The sequence below is a fragment of the Hypomesus nipponensis genome, chromosome 6 (genome assembly GCF_054491055.1).
Source record: "Hypomesus nipponensis isolate SF chromosome 6, ASM5449105v1, whole genome shotgun sequence".
In the NCBI taxonomy this organism is placed as follows: domain Eukaryota; kingdom Metazoa; phylum Chordata; class Actinopteri; order Osmeriformes; family Osmeridae; genus Hypomesus; species Hypomesus nipponensis.
In genome coordinates this window covers 1,020,001-1,030,000 of record NC_140366.1, presented here as the reverse complement: position 1 = coordinate 1,030,000, position 10,000 = coordinate 1,020,001, and the positions used below count along the sequence as shown (strand labels likewise).

The following is a 10,000-nucleotide window of genomic DNA, read 5'->3' as shown; positions in this document are numbered from 1 at the left end:
TCTCGTGTCAAAATGAAAACAGCTTCCAGCCCCTTTCATGAAGGACTACTTGTGCATATTGCAAGATTTCAGTTTCTAAGTGAATGAGCAAAAGAGCAGACAGCACCTGGTATTCCCAGGCGGTCTCCCATCCAAGTACTAACCAGGCCCGACCCTGCTTAGCTTCCGAGATCAGACGAGATCGGGCGTTGCCAGGCTGGTATGGCCGTACCAAATAAGTTGACAACCAAAGGCTACTTATCCATATACAGATTTAGCAATTGACAATGCAAGGTAGTCTCTCTCTCTCTCTCTCTCGTGTCAAAATGAAAACAGCTTCCAGCCCCTTTCATGAAGGACTACTTGTGCATATTGCAAGATGTCAGTTTCTAAGTGAATGAGCAAAAGAGCATACAGCACCTGGTATTCCCAGGCGGTCTCCCATCCAAGTACCAACCAGGCCCGACCCTGCTTAGCTTCCGAGATCAGACGAGATCGGTCGTTGCCAGGCTGGTATGGCCGTACGAAATAAGTTGACAACCATAGGCTACTTATCCATATACAGATTTAGCAATTGACAATGCAAGGTGGTCTCTCTCTCTCTCTCTCTCTCGTGTCAAAATGAAAACAGCTTCCAGCCCCTTTCATGAAGGACTACTTGTGCATATTGCAAGATTTCAGTTTCTAAGTGAATGAGCAAAAGAGCATACAGCACCTGGTATTCCCAGGCGGTCTCCCATCCAAGTACTAACCAGGCCCGACCCTGCTTAGCTTCCGAGATCAGACGAGATCGGGCGTTGCCAGGCTGGTATGGCCGTACGAAATAAGTTGACAACCATAGGCTACTTATCCATATACAGATTTAGCAATTGACAATGCAAGGTAGTCTCTCTCTCTCTCTCGTGTCAAAATGAAAACAGCTTCCAGCCCCTTTCATGAAGGACTACTTGTGCATATTGCAAGATTTCAGTTTCTAAGTGAATGAGCAAAAGAGCATACAGCACCTGGTATTCCCAGGCGGTCTCCCATCCAAGTACTGACCAGGCCCGACCCTGCTTAGCTTCCGAGATCAGACGAAATCGGGCGTTGCCAGGCTGGTATGGCCGTACGAAATAAGTTGACAACCATAGGCTACTTATCCATATACAGATTTAGCAATTGACAATGCAAGGTAGTCTCTCTCTCTCTCTCTCTCTCTCTCTCTCTCTCTCTCTCTCTCGTGTCAAAATGAAAACAGCTTCCAGCCCCTTTCATGAAGGACTACTTGTGCATATTGCAAGATTTCAGTTTCTAAGTGAATGAGCAAAAGAGCAGACAGCACCTGGTATTCCCAGGCGGTCTCCCATCCAAGTACTAACCAGGCCCGACCCTGCTTAGCTTCCGAGATCAGACGAGATCGGGCGTTGCCAGGCTGGTATGGCCGTACGAAATAAGTTGACAACCATAGGCTACTTATCCATATACAGATTTAGCAATTGACAATGCAAGGTAGTCTCTCTCTCTCTCTCTCTCGTGTCAAAATGAAAACAGCTTCCAGCCCCTTTCATGAAGGACTACTTGTGCATATTGCAAGATGTCAGTTTCTAAGTGAATGAGCAAAAGAGCATACAGCACCTGGTATTCCCAGGCGGTCTCCCATCCAAGTACTAACCAGGCCCGACCCTGCTTAGCTTCCGAGATCAGACGAGATCGGGCGTTGCCAGGCTGGTATGGCCGTACGAAATAAGTTGACAACCATAGGCTACTTATCCATATACAGATTTAGCAATTGACAATGCAAGGTAGTCTCTCTCTCTCTCTCTCTCGTGTCAAAATGAAAACAGCTTCCAGCCCCTTTCATGAAGGACTACTTGTGCATATTGCAAGATGTCAGTTTCTAAGTGAATGAGCAAAAGAGCATACAGCACCTGGTATTCCCAGGCGGTCTCCCATCCAAGTACCAACCAGGCCCGACCCTGCTTAGCTTCCGAGATCAGACGAGATCGGTCGTTGCCAGGCTGGTATGGCCGTACGAAATAAGTTGACAACCATAGGCTACTTATCCATATACAGATTTAGCAATTGACAATGCAAGGTGGTCTCTCTCTCTCTCTCTCTCTCGTGTCAAAATGAAAACAGCTTCCAGCCCCTTTCATGAAGGACTACTTGTGCATATTGCAAGATTTCAGTTTCTAAGTGAATGAGCAAAAGAGCATACAGCACCTGGTATTCCCAGGCGGTCTCCCATCCAAGTACTAACCAGGCCCGACCCTGCTTAGCTTCCGAGATCAGACGAGATCGGGCGTTGCCAGGCTGGTATGGCCGTACGAAATAAGTTGACAACCATAGGCTACTTATCCATATACAGATTTAGCAATTGACAATGCAAGGTAGTCTCTCTCTCTCTCTCGTGTCAAAATGAAAACAGCTTCCAGCCCCTTTCATGAAGGACTACTTGTGCATATTGCAAGATTTCAGTTTCTAAGTGAATGAGCAAAAGAGCATACAGCACCTGGTATTCCCAGGCGGTCTCCCATCCAAGTACTGACCAGGCCCGACCCTGCTTAGCTTCCGAGATCAGACGAAATCGGGCGTTGCCAGGCTGGTATGGCCGTACGAAATAAGTTGACAACCATAGGCTACTTATCCATATACAGATTTAGCAATTGACAATGCAAGGTAGTCTCTCTCTCTCTCTCTCTCTCTCTCTCTCTCTCTCTCTCTCGTGTCAAAATGAAAACAGCTTCCAGCCCCTTTCATGAAGGACTACTTGTGCATATTGCAAGATTTCAGTTTCTAAGTGAATGAGCAAAAGAGCAGACAGCACCTGGTATTCCCAGGCGGTCTCCCATCCAAGTACTAACCAGGCCCGACCCTGCTTAGCTTCCGAGATCAGACGAGATCGGGCGTTGCCAGGCTGGTATGGCCGTACGAAATAAGTTGACAACCATAGGCTACTTATCCATATACAGATTTAGCAATTGACAATGCAAGGTAGTCTCTCTCTCTCTCTCTCTCTCGTGTCAAAATGAAAACAGCTTCCAGCCCCTTTCATGAAGGACTACTTGTGCATATTGCAAGATGTCAGTTTCTAAGTGAATGAGCAAAAGAGCATACAGCACCTGGTATTCCCAGGCGGTCTCCCATCCAAGTACTAACCAGGCCCGACCCTGCTTAGCTTCCGAGATCAGACGAGATCGGGCGTTGCCAGGCTGGTATGGCCGTACGAAATAAGTTGACAACCATAGGCTACTTATCCATATACAGATTTAGCAATTGACAATGCAAGGTAGTCTCTCTCTCTCTCTCTCTCGTGTCAAAATGAAAACAGCTTCCAGCCCCTTTCATGAAGGACTACTTGTGCATATTGCAAGATGTCAGTTTCTAAGTGAATGAGCAAAAGAGCATACAGCACCTGGTATTCCCAGGCGGTCTCCCATCCAAGTACCAACCAGGCCCGACCCTGCTTAGCTTCCGAGATCAGACGAGATCGGTCGTTGCCAGGCTGGTATGGCCGTACGAAATAAGTTGACAACCATAGGCTACTTATCCATATACAGATTTAGCAATTGACAATGCAAGGTGGTCTCTCTCTCTCTCTCTCTCTCGTGTCAAAATGAAAACAGCTTCCAGCCCCTTTCATGAAGGACTACTTGTGCATATTGCAAGATTTCAGTTTCTAAGTGAATGAGCAAAAGAGCATACAGCACCTGGTATTCCCAGGCGGTCTCCCATCCAAGTACTAACCAGGCCCGACCCTGCTTAGCTTCCGAGATCAGACGAGATCGGGCGTTGCCAGGCTGGTATGGCCGTACGAAATAAGTTGACAACCATAGGCTACTTATCCATATACAGATTTAGCAATTGACAATGCAAGGTAGTCTCTCTCTCTCTCTCGTGTCAAAATGAAAACAGCTTCCAGCCCCTTTCATGAAGGACTACTTGTGCATATTGCAAGATTTCAGTTTCTAAGTGAATGAGCAAAAGAGCATACAGCACCTGGTATTCCCAGGCGGTCTCCCATCCAAGTACTGACCAGGCCCGACCCTGCTTAGCTTCCGAGATCAGACGAAATCGGGCGTTGCCAGGCTGGTATGGCCGTACGAAATAAGTTGACAACCATAGGCTACTTATCCATATACAGATTTAGCAATTGACAATGCAAGGTAGTCTCTCTCTCTCTCTCTCTCTCTCTCTCTCTCTCTCTCTCTCGTGTCAAAATGAAAACAGCTTCCAGCCCCTTTCATGAAGGACTACTTGTGCATATTGCAAGATTTCAGTTTCTAAGTGAATGAGCAAAAGAGCAGACAGCACCTGGTATTCCCAGGCGGTCTCCCATCCAAGTACTAACCAGGCCCGACCCTGCTTAGCTTCCGAGATCAGACGAGATCAGGCGTTGCCAGGCTGGTATGGCCGTACGAAATAAGTTGACAACCATAGGCTACTTATCCATATACAGATTTAGCAATTGACAATGCAAGGTAGTCTCTCTCTCTCTCTCTCTCGTGTCAAAATGAAAACAGCTTCCAGCCCCTTTCATGAAGGACTACTTGTGCATATTGCAAGATGTCAGTTTCTAAGTGAATGAGCAAAAGAGCATACAGCACCTGGTATTCCCAGGCGGTCTCCCATCCAAGTACTAACCAGGCCCGACCCTGCTTAGCTTCCGAGATCAGACGAGATCGGGCGTTGCCAGGCTGGTATGGCCGTACGAAATAAGTTGACAACCATAGGCTACTTATCCATATACAGATTTAGCAATTGACAATGCAAGGTAGTCTCTCTCTCTCTCTCGTGTCAAAATGAAAACAGCTTCCAGCCCCTTTCATGAAGGACTACTTGTGCATATTGCAAGATTTCAGTTTCTAAGTGAATGAGCAAAAGAGCATACAGCACCTGGTATTCCCAGGCGGTCTCCCATCCAAGTACTAACCAGGCCCGACCCTGCTTAGCTTCCGAGATCAGACGAGATCGGGCGTTGCCAGGCTGGTATGGCCGTACGAAATAAGTTGACAACCATAGGCTACTTATCCATATACAGATTTAGCAATTGACAATGCAAGGTAGTCTCTCTCTCTCTCTCTCTCTCTCTCTCTCTCTCTCGTGTCAAAATGAAAACAGCTTCCAGCCCCTTTCATGAAGGACTACTTGTGCATATTGCAAGATTTCAGTTTCTAAGTGAATGAGCAAAAGAGCAGACAGCACCTGGTATTCCCAGGCGGTCTCCCATCCAAGTACTAACCAGGCCCGACCCTGCTTAGCTTCCGAGATCAGACGAGATCGGGCGTTGCCAGGCTGGTATGGCCGTACGAAATAAGTTGACAACCATAGGCTACTTATCCATATACAGATTTAGCAATTGACAATGCAAGGTAGTCTCTCTCTCTCTCTCTCTCTCTCTCTCGTGTCAAAATGAAAACAGCTTCCAGCCCCTTTCATGAAGGACTACTTGTGCATATTGCAAGATGTCAGTTTCTAAGTGAATGAGCAAAAGAGCATACAGCACCTGGTATTCCCAGGCGGTCTCCCATCCAAGTACTAACCAGGCCCGACCCTGCTTAGCTTCCGAGATCAGACGAGATCGGGCGTTGCCAGGCTGGTATGGCCGTACGAAATAAGTTGACAACCATAGGCTACTTATCCATATACAGATTTAGCAATTGACAATGCAAGGTGCTCTCTCTCTCTCTCTCTCGTGTCAAAATGAAAACAGCTTCCAGCCCCTTTCATGAAGGACTACTTGTGCATATTGCAAGATTTCAGTTTCTAAGTGAATGAGCAAAAAAGCAGACAGCACCTGGTATTCCCAGGCGGTCTCCCATCCAAGTACTAACCAGGCCCGACCCTGCTTAGCTTCCGAGATCAGACGAGATCGGGCGTTGCCAGGCTGGTATGGCCGTACGAAATAAGTTGACAACCATAGGCTACTTATCCATATACAGATTTAGCAATTGACAATGCAAGGTAGTCTCTCTCTCTCTCTCTCTCTCTCTCTCTCTCTCTCTCTCTCTCTCTCTCTCTCTCTCTCTCTCTCTCTCTCTCTCTCGTGTCAAAATGAAAACAGCTTCCAGCCCCTTTCATGAAGGACTACTTGTGCATATTGCAAGATTTCAGTTTCTAAGTGAATGAGCAAAAGAGCAGACAGCACCTGGTATTCCCAGGCGGTCTCCCATCCAAGTACTAACCAGGCCCGACCCTGCTTAGCTTCCGAGATCAGACGAGATCGGGCGTTGCCAGGCTGGTATGGCCGTACCAAATAAGTTGACAACCAAAGGCTACTTATCCATATACAGATTTAGCAATTGACAATGCAAGGTAGTCTCTCTCTCTCTCTCTCTCGTGTCAAAATGAAAACAGCTTCCAGCCCCTTTCATGAAGGACTACTTGTGCATATTGCAAGATGTCAGTTTCTAAGTGAATGAGCAAAAGAGCATACAGCACCTGGTATTCCCAGGCGGTCTCCCATCCAAGTACCAACCAGGCCCGACCCTGCTTAGCTTCCGAGATCAGACGAGATCGGTCGTTGCCAGGCTGGTATGGCCGTACGAAATAAGTTGACAACCATAGGCTACTTATCCATATACAGATTTAGCAATTGACAATGCAAGGTGGTCTCTCTCTCTCTCTCTCGTGTCAAAATGAAAACAGCTTCCAGCCCCTTTCATGAAGGACTACTTGTGCATATTGCAAGATTTCAGTTTCTAAGTGAATGAGCAAAAGAGCATACAGCACCTGGTATTCCCAGGCGGTCTCCCATCCAAGTACTAACCAGGCCCGACCCTGCTTAGCTTCCGAGATCAGACGAGATCGGGCGTTGCCAGGCTGGTATGGCCGTACGAAATAAGTTGACAACCATAGGCTACTTATCCATATACAGATTTAGCAATTGACAATGCAAGGTAGTCTCTCTCTCTCTCTCTCTCGTGTCAAAATGAAAACAGCTTCCAGCCCCTTTCATGAAGGACTACTTGTGCATATTGCAAGATTTCAGTTTCTAAGTGAATGAGCAAAAGAGCATACAGCACCTGGTATTCCCAGGCGGTCTCCCATCCAAGTACTAACCAGGCCCGACCCTGCTTAGCTTCCGAGATCAGACGAGATCGGGCGTTGCCAGGCTGGTATGGCCGTACGAAATAAGTTGACAACCATAGGCTACTTATCCATATACAGATTTAGCAATTGACAATGCAAGGTAGTCTCTCTCTCTCTCTCTCTCTCTCTCTCTCTCTCTCGTGTCAAAATGAAAACAGCTTCCAGCCCCTTTCATGAAGGACTACTTGTGCATATTGCAAGATTTCAGTTTCTAAGTGAATGAGCAAAAGAGCAGACAGCACCTGGTATTCCCAGGCGGTCTCCCATCCAAGTACTAACCAGGCCCGACCCTGCTTAGCTTCCGAGATCAGACGAGATCGGGCGTTGCCAGGCTGGTATGGCCGTACGAAATAAGTTGACAACCATAGGCTACTTATCCATATACAGATTTAGCAATTGACAATGCAAGGTAGTCTCTCTCTCTCTCTCTCTCGTGTCAAAATGAAAACAGCTTCCAGCCCCTTTCATGAAGGACTACTTGTGCATATTGCAAGATTTCAGTTTCTAAGTGAATGAGCAAAAGAGCATACAGCACCTGGTATTCCCAGGCGGTCTCCCATCCAAGTACTAACCAGGCCCGACCCTGCTTAGCTTCCGAGATCAGACGAGATCGGGCGTTGCCAGGCTGGTATGGCCGTACGAAATAAGTTGACAACCATAGGCTACTTATCCATATACAGATTTAGCAATTGACAATGCAAGGTAGTCTCTCTCTCTCTCTCTCTCTCTCTCTCTCTCTCTCTCTCTCGTGTCAAAATGAAAACAGCTTCCAGCCCCTTTCATGAAGGACTACTTGTGCATATTGCAAGATTTCAGTTTCTAAGTGAATGAGCAAAAGAGCAGACAGCACCTGGTATTCCCAGGCGGTCTCCCATCCAAGTACTAACCAGGCCCGACCCTGCTTAGCTTCCGAGATCAGACGAGATCGGGCGTTGCCAGGCTGGTATGGCCGTACCAAATAAGTTGACAACCAAAGGCTACTTATCCATATACAGATTTAGCAATTGACAATGCAAGGTAGTCTCTCTCTCTCTCTCTCTCGTGTCAAAATGAAAACAGCTTCCAGCCCCTTTCATGAAGGACTACTTGTGCATATTGCAAGATGTCAGTTTCTAAGTGAATGAGCAAAAGAGCATACAGCACCTGGTATTCCCAGGCGGTCTCCCATCCAAGTACCAACCAGGCCCGACCCTGCTTAGCTTCCGAGATCAGACGAGATCGGTCGTTGCCAGGCTGGTATGGCCGTACGAAATAAGTTGACAACCATAGGCTACTTATCCATATACAGATTTAGCAATTGACAATGCAAGGTGGTCTCTCTCTCTCTCTCTCGTGTCAAAATGAAAACAGCTTCCAGCCCCTTTCATGAAGGACTACTTGTGCATATTGCAAGATTTCAGTTTCTAAGTGAATGAGCAAAAGAGCATACAGCACCTGGTATTCCCAGGCGGTCTCCCATCCAAGTACTAACCAGGCCCGACCCTGCTTAGCTTCCGAGATCAGACGAGATCGGGCGTTGCCAGGCTGGTATGGCCGTACGAAATAAGTTGACAACCATAGGCTACTTATCCATATACAGATTTAGCAATTGACAATGCAAGGTAGTCTCTCTCTCTCTCTCGTGTCAAAATGAAAACAGCTTCCAGCCCCTTTCATGAAGGACTACTTGTGCATATTGCAAGATTTCAGTTTCTAAGTGAATGAGCAAAAGAGCATACAGCACCTGGTATTCCCAGGCGGTCTCCCATCCAAGTACTAACCAGGCCCGACCCTGCTTAGCTTCCGAGATCAGACGAAATCGGGCGTTGCCAGGCTGGTATGGCCGTACGAAATAAGTTGACAACCATAGGCTACTTATCCATATACAGATTTAGCAATTGACAATGCAAGGTAGTCTCTCTCTCTCTCTCTCTCTCTCTCTCTCTCTCTCTCTCTCTCGTGTCAAAATGAAAACAGCTTCCAGCCCCTTTCATGAAGGACTACTTGTGCATATTGCAAGATTTCAGTTTCTAAGTGAATGAGCAAAAGAGCAGACAGCACCTGGTATTCCCAGGCGGTCTCCCATCCAAGTACTAACCAGGCCCGACCCTGCTTAGCTTCCGAGATCAGACGAGATCGGGCGTTGCCAGGCTGGTATGGCCGTACGAAATAAGTTGACAACCATAGGCTACTTATCCATATACAGATTTAGCAATTGACAATGCAAGGTAGTCTCTCTCTCTCTCTCTCTCGTGTCAAAATGAAAACAGCTTCCAGCCCCTTTCATGAAGGACTACTTGTGCATATTGCAAGATGTCAGTTTCTAAGTGAATGAGCAAAAGAGCATACAGCACCTGGTATTCCCAGGCGGTCTCCCATCCAAGTACTAACCAGGCCCGACCCTGCTTAGCTTCCGAGATCAGACGAGATCGGGCGTTGCCAGGCTGGTATGGCCGTACGAAATAAGTTGACAACCATAGGCTACTTATCCATATACAGATTTAGCAATTGACAATGCAAGGTAGTCTCTCTCTCTCTCTCGTGTCAAAATGAAAACAGCTTCCAGCCCCTTTCATGAAGGACTACTTGTGCATATTGCAAGATGTCAGTTTCTAAGTGAATGAGCAAAAGAGCATACAGCACCTGGTATTCCCAGGCGGTCTCCCATCCAAGTACTAACCAGGCCCGACCCTGCTTAGCTTCCGAGATCAGGCGTTGCCAGGCTGGTATGGCCGTACGAAATAAGTTGACAACCATAGGCTACTTATCCATATACAGATTTAGCAATTGACAATGCAAGGTAGTCTCTCTCTCTCTCTCTCTCTCTCTCTCTCTCTCTCGTGTCAAAATGAAAACAGCTTCCAGCCCCTTTCATGAAGGACTACTTGTGCATATTGCAAGATTTCAGTTTCTAAGTGAATGAGCAAAAGAGCAGACAGCACCTGGTATTCCCAGGCGGTCTCCCATCCAA

The 10,000-nt window shown here is 47.0% G+C and overlaps 24 non-coding genes and 10 pseudogenes across 24 annotated transcripts in view; all 34 read right to left on the bottom strand.

Annotated features, from left to right (window-relative positions):
- Window positions 1-94: 94 nt before the first annotated feature.
- LOC146285098 (5S ribosomal RNA) lies at window positions 95-213 on the bottom strand (annotated as a pseudogene).
- A 174-nt stretch (window positions 214-387) lies between these two features.
- On the bottom strand, window positions 388-506 carry LOC146285097 (5S ribosomal RNA; annotated as a pseudogene).
- A 176-nt stretch (window positions 507-682) lies between these two features.
- Window positions 683-801, bottom strand: LOC146285096 (5S ribosomal RNA). The gene has a single exon (XR_014759897.1). It is a non-coding gene; the product is annotated as a 5S ribosomal RNA (ribosomal RNA).
- A 170-nt stretch (window positions 802-971) lies between these two features.
- Window positions 972-1,090, bottom strand: LOC146285095 (5S ribosomal RNA). Its single transcript, XR_014761968.1, has one exon. It is a non-coding gene; the product is annotated as a 5S ribosomal RNA (ribosomal RNA).
- A 198-nt stretch (window positions 1,091-1,288) lies between these two features.
- On the bottom strand, window positions 1,289-1,407 carry LOC146285094 (5S ribosomal RNA). Its single transcript, XR_014761654.1, has one exon. It is a non-coding gene; the product is annotated as a 5S ribosomal RNA (ribosomal RNA).
- A 174-nt stretch (window positions 1,408-1,581) lies between these two features.
- LOC146285093 (5S ribosomal RNA) lies at window positions 1,582-1,700 on the bottom strand. Its single transcript, XR_014759896.1, has one exon. It is a non-coding gene; the product is annotated as a 5S ribosomal RNA (ribosomal RNA).
- Window positions 1,701-1,874: 174 nt separating this feature from the next.
- LOC146285092 (5S ribosomal RNA) lies at window positions 1,875-1,993 on the bottom strand (annotated as a pseudogene).
- A 176-nt stretch (window positions 1,994-2,169) lies between these two features.
- Window positions 2,170-2,288, bottom strand: LOC146285091 (5S ribosomal RNA). The gene has a single exon (XR_014759895.1). It is a non-coding gene; the product is annotated as a 5S ribosomal RNA (ribosomal RNA).
- Window positions 2,289-2,458: 170 nt separating this feature from the next.
- LOC146285090 (5S ribosomal RNA) lies at window positions 2,459-2,577 on the bottom strand. The gene has a single exon (XR_014761966.1). It is a non-coding gene; the product is annotated as a 5S ribosomal RNA (ribosomal RNA).
- Window positions 2,578-2,773: 196 nt separating this feature from the next.
- LOC146285089 (5S ribosomal RNA) lies at window positions 2,774-2,892 on the bottom strand. Its single transcript, XR_014761653.1, has one exon. It is a non-coding gene; the product is annotated as a 5S ribosomal RNA (ribosomal RNA).
- Window positions 2,893-3,068: 176 nt separating this feature from the next.
- LOC146285088 (5S ribosomal RNA) lies at window positions 3,069-3,187 on the bottom strand. Its single transcript, XR_014759894.1, has one exon. It is a non-coding gene; the product is annotated as a 5S ribosomal RNA (ribosomal RNA).
- A 174-nt stretch (window positions 3,188-3,361) lies between these two features.
- LOC146285087 (5S ribosomal RNA) lies at window positions 3,362-3,480 on the bottom strand (annotated as a pseudogene).
- Window positions 3,481-3,656: 176 nt separating this feature from the next.
- Window positions 3,657-3,775, bottom strand: LOC146285086 (5S ribosomal RNA). The gene has a single exon (XR_014759893.1). It is a non-coding gene; the product is annotated as a 5S ribosomal RNA (ribosomal RNA).
- A 170-nt stretch (window positions 3,776-3,945) lies between these two features.
- On the bottom strand, window positions 3,946-4,064 carry LOC146285085 (5S ribosomal RNA). Its single transcript, XR_014761965.1, has one exon. It is a non-coding gene; the product is annotated as a 5S ribosomal RNA (ribosomal RNA).
- A 196-nt stretch (window positions 4,065-4,260) lies between these two features.
- Window positions 4,261-4,379, bottom strand: LOC146285084 (5S ribosomal RNA; annotated as a pseudogene).
- Window positions 4,380-4,553: 174 nt separating this feature from the next.
- On the bottom strand, window positions 4,554-4,672 carry LOC146285083 (5S ribosomal RNA). The gene has a single exon (XR_014759892.1). It is a non-coding gene; the product is annotated as a 5S ribosomal RNA (ribosomal RNA).
- A 170-nt stretch (window positions 4,673-4,842) lies between these two features.
- Window positions 4,843-4,961, bottom strand: LOC146285082 (5S ribosomal RNA). The gene has a single exon (XR_014759891.1). It is a non-coding gene; the product is annotated as a 5S ribosomal RNA (ribosomal RNA).
- A 190-nt stretch (window positions 4,962-5,151) lies between these two features.
- LOC146285081 (5S ribosomal RNA) lies at window positions 5,152-5,270 on the bottom strand. The gene has a single exon (XR_014761652.1). It is a non-coding gene; the product is annotated as a 5S ribosomal RNA (ribosomal RNA).
- A 182-nt stretch (window positions 5,271-5,452) lies between these two features.
- LOC146285080 (5S ribosomal RNA) lies at window positions 5,453-5,571 on the bottom strand. The gene has a single exon (XR_014759890.1). It is a non-coding gene; the product is annotated as a 5S ribosomal RNA (ribosomal RNA).
- Window positions 5,572-5,743: 172 nt separating this feature from the next.
- On the bottom strand, window positions 5,744-5,862 carry LOC146285079 (5S ribosomal RNA). The gene has a single exon (XR_014761651.1). It is a non-coding gene; the product is annotated as a 5S ribosomal RNA (ribosomal RNA).
- Window positions 5,863-6,094: 232 nt separating this feature from the next.
- On the bottom strand, window positions 6,095-6,213 carry LOC146285078 (5S ribosomal RNA; annotated as a pseudogene).
- A 174-nt stretch (window positions 6,214-6,387) lies between these two features.
- LOC146285077 (5S ribosomal RNA) lies at window positions 6,388-6,506 on the bottom strand (annotated as a pseudogene).
- A 172-nt stretch (window positions 6,507-6,678) lies between these two features.
- On the bottom strand, window positions 6,679-6,797 carry LOC146285076 (5S ribosomal RNA). The gene has a single exon (XR_014759888.1). It is a non-coding gene; the product is annotated as a 5S ribosomal RNA (ribosomal RNA).
- Window positions 6,798-6,971: 174 nt separating this feature from the next.
- LOC146285075 (5S ribosomal RNA) lies at window positions 6,972-7,090 on the bottom strand. The gene has a single exon (XR_014759887.1). It is a non-coding gene; the product is annotated as a 5S ribosomal RNA (ribosomal RNA).
- A 190-nt stretch (window positions 7,091-7,280) lies between these two features.
- Window positions 7,281-7,399, bottom strand: LOC146285074 (5S ribosomal RNA). The gene has a single exon (XR_014761650.1). It is a non-coding gene; the product is annotated as a 5S ribosomal RNA (ribosomal RNA).
- A 174-nt stretch (window positions 7,400-7,573) lies between these two features.
- LOC146285073 (5S ribosomal RNA) lies at window positions 7,574-7,692 on the bottom strand. Its single transcript, XR_014759886.1, has one exon. It is a non-coding gene; the product is annotated as a 5S ribosomal RNA (ribosomal RNA).
- Window positions 7,693-7,888: 196 nt separating this feature from the next.
- On the bottom strand, window positions 7,889-8,007 carry LOC146285072 (5S ribosomal RNA; annotated as a pseudogene).
- Window positions 8,008-8,181: 174 nt separating this feature from the next.
- Window positions 8,182-8,300, bottom strand: LOC146285071 (5S ribosomal RNA; annotated as a pseudogene).
- Window positions 8,301-8,472: 172 nt separating this feature from the next.
- On the bottom strand, window positions 8,473-8,591 carry LOC146285070 (5S ribosomal RNA). The gene has a single exon (XR_014759885.1). It is a non-coding gene; the product is annotated as a 5S ribosomal RNA (ribosomal RNA).
- A 170-nt stretch (window positions 8,592-8,761) lies between these two features.
- LOC146285069 (5S ribosomal RNA) lies at window positions 8,762-8,880 on the bottom strand. The gene has a single exon (XR_014761436.1). It is a non-coding gene; the product is annotated as a 5S ribosomal RNA (ribosomal RNA).
- A 198-nt stretch (window positions 8,881-9,078) lies between these two features.
- LOC146285068 (5S ribosomal RNA) lies at window positions 9,079-9,197 on the bottom strand. Its single transcript, XR_014761649.1, has one exon. It is a non-coding gene; the product is annotated as a 5S ribosomal RNA (ribosomal RNA).
- A 174-nt stretch (window positions 9,198-9,371) lies between these two features.
- On the bottom strand, window positions 9,372-9,490 carry LOC146285067 (5S ribosomal RNA). The gene has a single exon (XR_014759884.1). It is a non-coding gene; the product is annotated as a 5S ribosomal RNA (ribosomal RNA).
- A 170-nt stretch (window positions 9,491-9,660) lies between these two features.
- On the bottom strand, window positions 9,661-9,769 carry LOC146285066 (5S ribosomal RNA; annotated as a pseudogene).
- A 190-nt stretch (window positions 9,770-9,959) lies between these two features.
- LOC146285065 (5S ribosomal RNA) overlaps window positions 9,960-10,000 on the bottom strand; it is a 119-nt gene continuing 78 nt past the window's right edge. The window contains exon 1 of the ribosomal RNA XR_014761648.1: window positions 9,960-10,000. This exon is cut by the window's right edge and continues 78 nt beyond it. This is a non-coding gene — a ribosomal RNA (5S ribosomal RNA).